This window comes from Pieris napi, chromosome 15 (genome assembly GCF_905475465.1).
Source record: "Pieris napi chromosome 15, ilPieNapi1.2, whole genome shotgun sequence".
Classification (NCBI taxonomy): domain Eukaryota; kingdom Metazoa; phylum Arthropoda; class Insecta; order Lepidoptera; family Pieridae; genus Pieris; species Pieris napi.
The window spans coordinates 6,996,793-7,009,108 of record NC_062248.1 but is presented as its reverse complement, the minus strand read 5'-3'; the positions used below and the strand labels follow the sequence as shown (position 1 = coordinate 7,009,108).

General features: G+C 34.6%; 1 long non-coding RNA gene across 1 annotated transcript in view; it reads left to right on the top strand.

The window, feature by feature from the left end:
- The first annotated feature begins 82 nt into the window (after window positions 1-82).
- Window positions 83-12,316, top strand: part of LOC125056668 — a 174,640-nt gene continuing 162,406 nt past the window's right edge. Inside the window, exon 1 of the long non-coding RNA XR_007118086.1 lies at window positions 83-172. This is a non-coding gene — a long non-coding RNA (uncharacterized LOC125056668). The remainder of the gene's footprint in view (window positions 173-12,316) is intronic.

Below are 12,316 nucleotides of genomic sequence, written 5' to 3'. Positions count from 1 at the left end.
CTCTATATTCAATATTCAGGGCGGGGCATATTTCATAATCATAACGCCTCATATTCATAAGTGACATGTGCCCAGCCGCGGCCGAGACGCCGGTGGGCGGCGGGAGGTGTCGCCCGCTAGATGGCGCGCGCCCCGCGAAGCCTCCCACATTCGCTAATTGAACCTACACTTTGTAAGTTATAATCCTTTGTTTGTGAATTAGTACATTTGTTTTCATTGGCAACGTAGATGCGATATTGTATTGTGTTACATGTTATAATTTAATCGTATCTTGGATTAGTTTAGTAAGCTAAAGCCATTATAAACATAATATTTATTTATCAGTATAGTGTTCACAAGCATAAACTTAGTAGCATGTATTGCTGATATATTAATAAATATGTTTTTATTTGTTGTGGGTGGTGTATTGTTTCTTATTTACACGCATTTTTTATAAAAGATAATTTCAAAATGTATTATTAATAAGAAAATAAAATGCTAAAATTTTAGCCTAGCATACTGTAAATATATGTACTTATATTTCAATTTCGTATATAAATAATATTTATAATATAATAAAAACAATTATGCATTTTATTTAAAAATTCAATGTTAAAATGTCCGTGTTTATTAAATGAATCAACTATACTGTTTATGACCTAGGTTTATGCTCGTCAATATTTTATTTATATTCCAATAATAATAAAAAAAGATTATTAATCTTATTGTTAATAATATCAATATAAGTATTTTACTGTCAAAACGAATACTAGATACTTACAATCCACGTTAAAAAAAACCCAAATACCACAAGTAACAGAGTTCAAAGTCAGCCGATAAATCTATGAGCGATAAAAAATTTCCACCAGTCATCAGTGAACATCAGTGAAACAATGACAGCTGTAACAAATCCTACAATGACAACTAACTAGATTCCCAAATCGACAGTTTTTTTTAATAAAGCGGATGTGGGGAGTCTTTTTGTGTTTTAAATTAAATAGGTAGTCCCCGGGATCCAATATTAATGTGATAGAAGCAATTTGGAAGAATCTGCCAGTCATCGGGCCGAGACGTGTTTGCTACTGCTTTATAATTGTACTTATTTAAACTTAGAGCCTCCCATTTAAAGTTATAACAACTTTAACTTTGTGTATACATATTTTGTAGTGTATATCGTTCGTTTAACTAACTGTTTTCATTGAACCAGCTCATTAAGAAACCTAAGTAGTATTTTCTAATACCGAGTTAATAAATTGAAACCTAACAAATAATTTATTTACGCTTTAAATATAATATGATAGGGATCGAATATTTACATTAAAACAATTCTAATTAAATAAAAACTTGTTTGAAAAAATATTAATTAAAGTTCCCGAGTACAAGTTAGACACCACTTGTATTTAATAAATTCACTTTAGTGAGTCGACATTGTGTATGCTATCTGATAAAATCAATTAAAGTTTTAATTAACGATCGACAGCAGCTCACTTTTTATATCTGTCTGTATGAATGAATATGCATCGGATCGGCTCGGAGCTTTTATGTGGCTGCGTGGACGGAGTTGTGTGTTATTTTGGTTTGTTTACATACAGATTATACATTATATCTATAATTTATTATCTGTTTTTGTTGTGCAAATTTAAATTTGACAAAAACAAAAATTTAATTTGACAGCGCTGTGGAACTTTCTGCTCCTCAGCATAATGCTGAGCCAGGGCCAATTACAACCACAGTACACACACATTGCACGCTTGAAGCGAACTGAATGGCAAAAGGGAATTTTCAATTTTAATTTTTAATTTTTATTGTTTTTGATATGTCTTATTTTATTTTTTCTTTGAGTATTGTTATTTTGTGTGTTTATGTGTGTGTGTTTTCGTATGTAATAAATGATTAATGTCTGTGTTGCCCCAAAAAAAAAAAAAAAATTGAAATAAAATATTAGAAATTCCCTCTATTAAAGGGAAGACACTCTGTTCTTGTGTTCTATATTTTTTCTTTCACTTACTGTGTATTTAATACTGGCTTGCACTAACGCTAATTCACTAGTTCAAATGGTGGTGTCAAAGTGTTAAATAGCCTCGACATTCACGTGATGGTGGAGCCTATGTTCGTGGGCGCCAGCAGTCTTTTTTATTATTGTGGCGACGTCCTCTATATTAAGGTCCCGATGGAGGTCGTTATTGCGAATATACCAGGGAGCATTGACTATTCCCCTGAGCACTTTGTTTTGGAATCGTTGGATTACTTGGATGTTACTATTACTGGTACAGCCCCACAGCTGGCAACTGGCTGGCTTTTGCATATAGAAAGTAAATTCACACCCGTGATTCGAACGCACGACCTCAGGGATGAGGGTCATGCGTAAGCCACTAAAGCCATCTTCAATAGACAGGCATTTACGAAATTATTGATTTTAACCTCCTATTTATGGGGAAACCTTATCCCTTGTGAATAAATGTATGTTCATTGTAGGTGTTATTTCAGATTCAGTATGGCTGTTAAACAGAAATAGCTCCACTAACACAAGTCACATTCGATTTAAATACACAAATTTTTGAAATCGTATGTTTATTTAAGCTACCGCTGCTTAATGTTACCGTACCCCATTCTATCATATCTATTTATATTTTAATGTAACTTTTATGTACAACATCTTCAAGTTTGTTGTTTGGTCTGTTACCGCCCAAGGGCAGGGGTATTAGTTGATCATTTTTAGCGATTCTTTCGGCAAGCATTAAGAAGAAAGCCTACCAATAAAGTATGTAAATTTGTAAATTTTTGTTTTGCCGGAAATCAAAGCCAGGTTATCCAGGATGTATACTGAATATCTAGCAATGAGTCTTCAATTTTAGATTATGTAATATAAACGAAATCCACGTGATATGGGTTTGATATGGTAAATGACGTTAGACGTAGCTGATTGTTTTTTATATAGGTCATAATATATTCAAATAATCGTTCGCATATTATATATTTTTAATAAGTTTAACTAAAACACATGTAAAATTTATCAAGCCTCTACTGTTAAGGACTTAACTCCACATTTCAGTTCGTAACATAGTCATATCATTCTTTATAGAAAAAACTATTTGACAGCCCCTAAAGCGACATTATGCATATGCCCGTATGGTTCAACAACATATATCCGCGTAGTAAAATGTTCACCGTTTGAACAATTTATAATATCATAGTGACAGTAGCGGACTGCGTTCATAAATTTGAATATGGAAGTGAGTTCTAATAGCGTCAATGTTTATTTTTACTGCACCCCCAAAGTACGGCCGAATGCGACGCTGAATTTATTTCCATACATTTTAATATCGCCCTCTGAAAGCTATTGCCATTTGCACGCGGTTTCGTTATATTTTTTAGAATCTAGCAATAATTTTAACATGGAAATTATCTTTTCGACATACGAACTTGATATTTTATGAGCTCGAAGAGTCTCTCTCTTTCACTCGGATTTTCGCATTATAACCAATTTTACAAATCAGCCTCGCGATTCTGTAACTCACTTTTCGAACTCTCACAGCGGTTTTCACAGCGGCGGTCGCTTTCAAATCAGTCGTAAAGCAGTCATTTTACGATTTGGCATTCTGATAAACAATAAACTCAAGCTCCCTCCTTATCAGAATGCCAAAACCGTTCGAAAAGTGAGTTACAGAATCGCTAGGCAGCTGTCGTAGTATAACCTATTCCCGATTCAATACGCATGTCCCTTTAAGATTGCGATTTTGGAAATCTAGCGACATACTCTTGAAACAGTGTCAATGCGGCAGTATCACCTTACATTAAATGAGGCGTCTGCCTGTTTTCTCTCCAATCTGTATGAAAATATAATAATAATTATAGTTCAACAAAGCGTTTATTGAAGCGGTAATAAGTAGCTTGGGGCCTTTGCTGTTATGAAGTGATCTTTGCGAGGGAAAAATTAAGTTATTATGTATGGACAGTGATTGACGTGAGATGAAGGAAAGTGCATGCAAACCGCTGTAGCTCACGCAGTGCCAAGAGACATATATCTGTGTCCGTTTTATTGTTTAACATCCTATAGTCCGCTATTTAGGGGCAGAGGTACTTCTGAATCTGTCATTGGTAATGTCGTACCAAACAACCCGAAGCAATTACTACTCCAGGAATTGAAGGATATCATCACACTTTTTCCGGGATTCGTTGATAAATGAATCAACAGAGTGAACACGTTCACAATGTACAGGTTTTCCTCGGGAACCAAACCCGAACTTGTCTGTAAACAAGCCAAGATTGTCTAATAGTGCAAACCGATTTAGTTTGATGTTTTGTAATGATATATTCGCTGACAGTTCACTGACCCGACTGGCCGGCTTCCCTAACATAGCTCAAGAATCGACCTACGAAGGGTTATTGTCACTTTCGCAACGTTTTTTGTTACGTACGTATTTCAGTTTGTATATCTTTACTAATTTAGTCAATAAAAAATAAGTTTTATTTGTAATTCTTATAAAAATAACACAAGCAAGTGTACAATATTTTTAGGATCCCGATTTCATGGTAATTAGGTAGTTTATAAATGTAAAGATTAGAAATTAACATTGACTAGGATTAAGTCGAAAAATAGCTTAGGTTTTTAAGGTTTCTGTTCTAAAGTTAATTAATAAATAAAATGTTAGTTTAAGCGAATAATAATTAATACTCAAGCTTAAAACTGTTTCATATGATGAAAAAGTAAGAGCGAAACAGTTAAATTGGCTCATGAAATATAAAAGTAGAGGCACTCAGCGGCCGGACGCTCATATTTTGTTATTTTGTTTATATCAAAAGTAATGGTTCTCCGTACACCCTAGACAGTTTTACTACAGTTTTTTCTCTGGACATTATTTTTACTTAAGTATAACGTTATTATTACTTTGTTTCTTTCTCAAGCGTATATTATAAACTAAAGGTTGATGCGAAATCTTTGTAGAAGTAATTTTTGATCTAGGCTATCTTTGACAATTCTAACAAATAAAGAAATTTGCTGCCCGATTCATAATATTAATTAGGCTTATCAATTTCTGTATTACATTGTTTAGTAATACAATGTGACATGTACGTAAAGTTACCTGTTTTCCCAAGGAATAAATTGTTTGTTTATGAACGTAGAATTAATGAAGCTATAACGATACGGTAGTTAGTACCCTAGTTCCGTTTTTGTAACACAATATATGGTGGTTGTTGTATTGATATCGTAGAATAAATTTAGCTACCATAGCGAACATATTTATGCTATCATAAACAAGAAATACTAGACATCTTCAGTTTAACGTTGGAAAACAGCTCGTTCGCTTCAAGCGACTTTACGATAGTGTTGGTTCGCTTTAAAGTGTTGGTAATAGAGGTGAAGTCAGTGTATCGCTAAACCCAGAACGGTAGAAGCATAGTGGTGTAATAGCGACGTCGGTATGAAGTGCCTTGTGGTGTTGGCGCAAGGGGTCAGTTCTGCGCGGCAGGTCGCGACCGCGACGATGGCGCTCTTCCGGAGGCGCTATCTCGGCCCTCGGGAGCCGCGGGTGCACCCACCCCCCTCGTAAATAACGCGCTGGCGAGCCGGCGAAGCGCCCGTGCCAGATTCTCTAGCTAGAAACAGTTAAACGCTCATAATTTCGCGCTGGTTAAGCTTATCTTTGTCTCGTGTACGAAATTTCCCTTTACCGCCCCCTTCGCGCGTTCCGTGACCATATTTTATTTGTTCCGACGTTGTCGCGTCCGGGGCCAAAGTTATAATTGTTGTTCGACATACCTACCGTTGCAGCTTCAGCATAAACTTCTCGACGTTTGCATTGTTAAAATAACTTTGTCTGGTTCAAGTTTTAAGTTCATCTTGCATGAATTTTGATGAGATTTAAAAGTGTGATCAGTTTTTGTGTTGTCATGTTCGGTTAAAGCTTTTAATTGCTGTATTGTGGTTATAAATATTCACAATCTTCACGAGTGGAAATCGGAAAGTGAAACATACCAAACAGTCAAGAACACAAGATATTTAGATAAGGGCACAAAGTTACAAACTTGTGTCACTTACGAACTGGTGTATAAGTCGTAGACGCAACTTTTCATGTAGTTAGATATGGTGGAAAGGCATCGGAGTGGCATGCGATAGTGGGGGTGAGGGAGGTGGGTGTTAAGTCGTATCATCCGCCTTATCGCGGCGCGGTGGTTTCATAATAATTTTAATACCCGCGACAGGATTCGCATACTTTTATAAGCGTTTGTCGCCTTGCGAGGTTTCGAGCTGTCACCCCCGTCTCAATCTCTGTTTCCTTTCGAAAACACCCTCGAGGCTTTAGATTTATTTTGACGTTTTGTATAGTTCCACTCTTGGAAGGGTATATTTTGTGGCTTTGTAACTATTCTTTGCAAATCTTTTTAAACTTATTTTTGTTATATATAACCTGAATGTATTTGTCGATATATGTATTGATAAAAACGCAAATACGAGAGCAATCAAGCTGTCTTAATGAATAATAGGAGATCGGGCAATCTGCTAAAATGGATATAATAAATGACAGCCGTAATAGAGGTACTTGAGTGGAACATTAATAGAGAGGCAGGTAGGGTATGGAGGTGGGAGGGAAGAGGGGGCTAACGAGCGTTTTTATCCAGGGCGGGAGGATGATGGATGGACCCACTTCCGGCCGCGACGTCCACCGCTCGTGTTTATCAACATTAATATCAATGTCCCGTTGCAAATATTAAAAGGGGTTCGCGTCCAGTTTGCACGTTTATATTTTAAACGCTTTTTACCTTTAGGTATATTGCTTTTCACGAGTACCCGCGATTCAGAAGGACATAATGGTGCTTATATTATAAGTAGTGTTGAGTACAGATACAAATTATAATTGAGTGCCAATGCCTTAAAGGTTTAAGTGTAAACTGATAATTTAAAAAACTGATAAATATTTAAAAAAAAAAAAATTAAAGTGGAATTTTATATAAGAACTTAAAGTATTTTTTTAAATTTATATCCTATCTTATAACTATGCAAGTATCGCACAGTAAAGGCATCAGAGTGCAGATGCCTACTGGCTAAACGTATACTATAGAGCGTGCGTTTAAGCCCTGGTTGTGTATCAATGGATTTTTTCTTACGCGTATTTACGAGTAGTACGAGTACAAATGAGCGCAGTGAAGAAAATCTGCCCATCTTTAGACCAAAGTATGTTTATAAGCAACAAACACATACTTTATTTATTTCCATACAAATATACAATATTCTTAGTAATCGGTAATAATAATAAAAAAAATATAAGTTATTTCTTTTTTCTTTTCAATGCTATGGAAAGATTCCTTAGAGAATACAACAAAATACTAGGCAAGGATATTACGCTTATTGGTAGTCGATGCCCAAAACTCTATGATTGAATATTGAGTAGTTTATTTCCTGGTTAATACACATTGGCTTAAAAAATACCAGACCTGAAGCCAGGCACTTATTACCAGAGCCGTAAAATGATCGTATAAAGGTTATTATGGATCAAAATTATCGTAACCAATAGAATAATAACCAGCTTTCTATACCATTTAAAAAAGATCGTACAAATTCTTTGAGATCGGCGAAAATATTAAAAGCTAAGAATTGTAAATGTCATTAATAAGCCCATAGTGAATTTCTATGTTAATAATGACAAATACTGCACTTGTCTATTATTACCTACGAGGGTCGCGCCCCTGACACCTATTATATCAACATTATTCAGAAATTAATACAAGGGCGAGAAATATGAATGATTAATCTATTGTTTAATTATCAATATCATTGGGTATCGTTTTAATTATTGAAATTTTGTTTATATAATTTTTTTAGAAAATATGTTATAGAAAGGATATCAAAAAACAAATCAGTGGCGCTATAACCTTTTTAGGTCTGGGCCTCAGATTTCTGTATCTGTTTCATGATCATTTGTCAATCTAATAAGCACGTAGCTGATCAGCCTCCTGTGCCTGACACAAGTTTGGATCTAAGGCAAGCCGGTTTCCTCACGATGTTTTCCTTCACCGTTCGAGCGAATGTTAAATGCGCACATTGAATGAAACTCCATTAGTTGAGATGAGAGTCGCACGCTGAAGCCACTGGACCAACACATATTATAACAAAAGGAAAGTAGTAATAATACCAAATAATTAACAGTTAACAGTCTCTGCACTGAGTCAATCCTGTAATGTGAGTTAACGTTATTAAATATATATAAAAACTGATAAGATAATAATAGGTTAAATTTAGAATAGAGCACTAAATCTCTCTTTCTTATGAAATACGGGGCTTAATAAGGATTCAATAATGGTGTTAATATCAGTAGGTACACTTTAATATTAAGTACTTTTGAAAAAAAATCTTTGACAACCCTTGAAACTAGATTAAAGTTTGGTTGACGTTCGGGCCTTAGAATCGAAACCTTAGGTTATCACGCTATGGATATTAAAGCCAGAGAAACCTTAAAGCTCCGATTTCTGTAACCGTTTCATGGTCATTTGTTTTTGCTTATAGACATGTAGCACATATGAAAAGAGTGTTAAATACGCACATAGAAAGTCCATTGGTGCACAGCTGGGGTTCGTACATACGACCTCAGGGGTGAGACTCGCACGCTAAAGCCACTACGCCAACTCTGCGTGAACAGGCGGTATATTTATATAATATTCTTGGACTTATAAGGTATCCGTAATAAACTCTGTTAAATGTATCAAGAATCAAGAATAGTCATATTAATAACATTACCGTTTGAGCCGATTCATATCTAAAACCTTACAAGTGCGAAGCATTTGCATCTATTTCTGGAAGGCTATAACGAAACTTTTAAGTTACAATTTTAATATCTTTTCCGGTGATATATCATGAAAATATTTAAATAAGGCAAACACGACTAAAAGGAGTACATTAGAGTCTAACAGTCACTAATTACAGTATAAATCAAATTCCTAATCGGCAAAACAATCTGTAATATATTCACTTAGAGGCGACTTTTGCTTGCGATCTTGGCGTAAGTTATAACAAAACTTCGTTGGCGTCCGTCGCTAAATACTAACTGCTTAATTGAATTTATATCCACGTCCTCAAATGAATATGAGTCGAACGCTCTCTGTTTTATACTTAATGATTGTATTAAGTATTCATTATGCCTCCGTCGAACGGTGAGAACCTCGTAACATAAATTTTGCGTATTATTTACGTTGACAAGCGTTTATGAAATTATAATAGTCTGATTGAAATGCCGGTCGGGGCTTGGTCGCGACTTGGAGACGTGGTCGTTGCGACCGACACGTTGCCTTTCCTTGTAAACACGACTTTGAGTACCTCTTGTCACGGTTCCCATGAACAATGTAGGTTGTGTAGAAATTGTTTAGTCATTTTTAGTACTAACAGTGCTTCTGTTGGATGTTTGGTTTTTTCTAACTACAAAAAGTTTTTGAACCACGTTGTAGTTTCCACCCATTGTTGTTGACATCACCAGCTGCCGCACTGCAAAATTTAGATCGTCGTTTCTTGTAAAGGAAAATAAAGAACGTTATTAGGTATACATAATAAAAACAGCATGGAACTTCTTGCCCCCTTCCATATTCCCTAATCAGTTTAATATGGTTTTATTTAAGCGGCGGTTAAATAGGCATCTCCTAAAAAGGCGTGCCAATATCCAATAGGCCGCATCTCACTTAACATCAGGTGGGATTGTAGCCAGATCTCTGTCCAGTCCTGTATAAAAAAATAAGACTATATCAAGTACAATCTAAAAAAAGACTTAATTATCTGAATATTATATTGTAAATTGAATTTATTTAAATAAATTCCTTATTCCCTTTTTAATTTTTTTATGTTTCTTCGTTGTGATTTATGTCACATCATATACAAATTCTAAATTTAAAATCAACCATAGACAAACGCTTTATTCTTTCGTTCAACGTTGCTTATAACCTTCGAATGAGGTTCGATAAGTAAAAATTTCGTCCTAGTTTAGAAGTTAGATTCGCGCGAGTCAAAATAAACCCAGCCAATCAATATTAACACGCCGCAAACAGCGTAAATTGTTGCCTAATGCCGAACTCACACATACATATAAATACGGCCAGGGTGCTATAGAAATACATCTACATTCATACCATTATTAATATACCTACACAGATTGATAGTAAACTTTTGATAAGGTTTAGGATTAGACTCTATGTTACAAGCTGCGTATGTGTTCGTGTGTTCACGCACACTAATGATGGCGCCCAGCCTGTAATAACTCGGAACCACAATAAATCAATGTGATTAATGTCATTAAGCACTGTGTGCCGGCCTCTCTATATTCCGTCAATATGCACTGTTTTACGACATGCCGCGCCACGATAATTAGTCAGCTTTGTTAGGACCATCCATGAATTGCCTATTACAGAAAAATTAGAGCGAATTGTACTGACTGAACTAATCGCTTGAACTGGGATTGACTTTAGCTATTATACAATTGTACTATGCCTTGATGTCGGAATTTAAAATTTAAATTTGGAATAGTCTATTTTTTAATTTTAATTGAAATTATTTTGTTTACTGATATCCTTGATAGTCGTCATACGACTATCGAAACTACAGGTAAACTTCTTTTTGAATTACTATAAAGTTTCTGTAAAAATGCTTTAAAAATTGTTGATGGTATTTATTTAAATATTCTACAACTTATGGTTTATGGTCAACATTTTTAAATGCCATACATACATATCATGTTCTAGTATGTTACTGTACGTGCACAGTAGTACTTTTAAACATTTTATAAGGCATTGGAAAAACATTGACGTAGTAGGTACATACTAATCCATATCTCAAGTCACAATCTCGTCTTGAACGCTGTCAAACTTCATACAGAAAAATGGTTTGACATTTCTTGAAAATAGATTTAAGTTTAGCTATAATAATGAAAGACAATATTAATTAAGTACTTATAATCCCATGAATCTTATAAATTAAACAGGATAAGTTACTTTATACTATGAACTCATTTTAGCGACCATTTCCGTACCAAATTTATCGTAAAATATTTGACATTACGCACGTCTTTCATGATAACTCAATGTACCGAATAAGAACCCGCATGGCTTCACTAATAAATACGGTGTGACATTGGAAGATCAAAGATATAGGTAACATTCATAAATACGCCACCAGCAAAAAATTATCTCTGCTATATTTCAAACTAATTTCTGCAGCTGGCAAATTAAGACTGGCATTAGCGCTTTTATTGACCAGATTCTAGTCGCATGTATATATGTCTGTTTGATTGATACGCCGTAATTATAAAGGTTAGAGTCGCAAATCATGGGAACAGTGAGGGCAGACAGTTGACGTTATCGAGAATTTGCATCGGTTTGAGTACTGTGGACGGACGTTAACAGACTATACAACCAGCAATTCTATGTATGGGATTGTAATAGTTGAAGTTTTGGCCATAAACAACAAATATATTTAAAGCATATTTTTCTATAAATATCCTTATTCGTTTGCCTCGATAGTCGTCATGTCTAAACTGATGTATTAAACTATTTAAGTCACTACAACAGCAATATAATTTTAATTAAAATAAAAAACTACAATAGTCATTTCCGCCGTCATAAAATATATTTAAAAATAAAACATTGTTAATACAAAAGTCATTCCGTTTCCATAGATATTAAAAATAACTTCCAAATTACAAATATAACATTAACATCACCAAGCATAATTAATAATAGACAACCATTATTTTTTCATAATTGATTTTTAAAAACAAAAAGTTAAGTCCTATATTTTAAAAATTCTCAGCTGTTTTAAAAACACTCATTTTAAAAATAGAACATCATTACAATTCATAGACCGTTTAAAAATAGTTTTAGGTTCCATATTTAAAAATGTGTCGGTTAGCGTACTACGGCCCACTCGGCCAGAGCAATTTCATAGTTTAATTCATCTCGCGAATGCTTCATGCAGAGAACGCTACGTACGAATGTATTGAATATCGATTCCGTGGCCCATTTAGATTGCTGATACTGAGCAACTGACGGACAGGGCTCTTGCGTTGACTACGTTCACATTAAAGGAATGTTCATACTGTACAATGTTTTGATTTAATTATATTTGATGTCTACAATATCGCCTACGTAAATATAAATACGTATATCATATCAGACCTAAGGTATTCAATTCAAGGTCATCGTGTCTGTAAGACTTCCGTGGTTCAGTGTGTCGTAAAATCTGGAGGAAAATCTTGAAATTGACAATGGTGAAATTGTTTGCCATGTATATATATACATTTGAAGGATAACAAAATATGTATTTCTTATATTAAAAAAAAAATACACCATACTGTTGCATTGT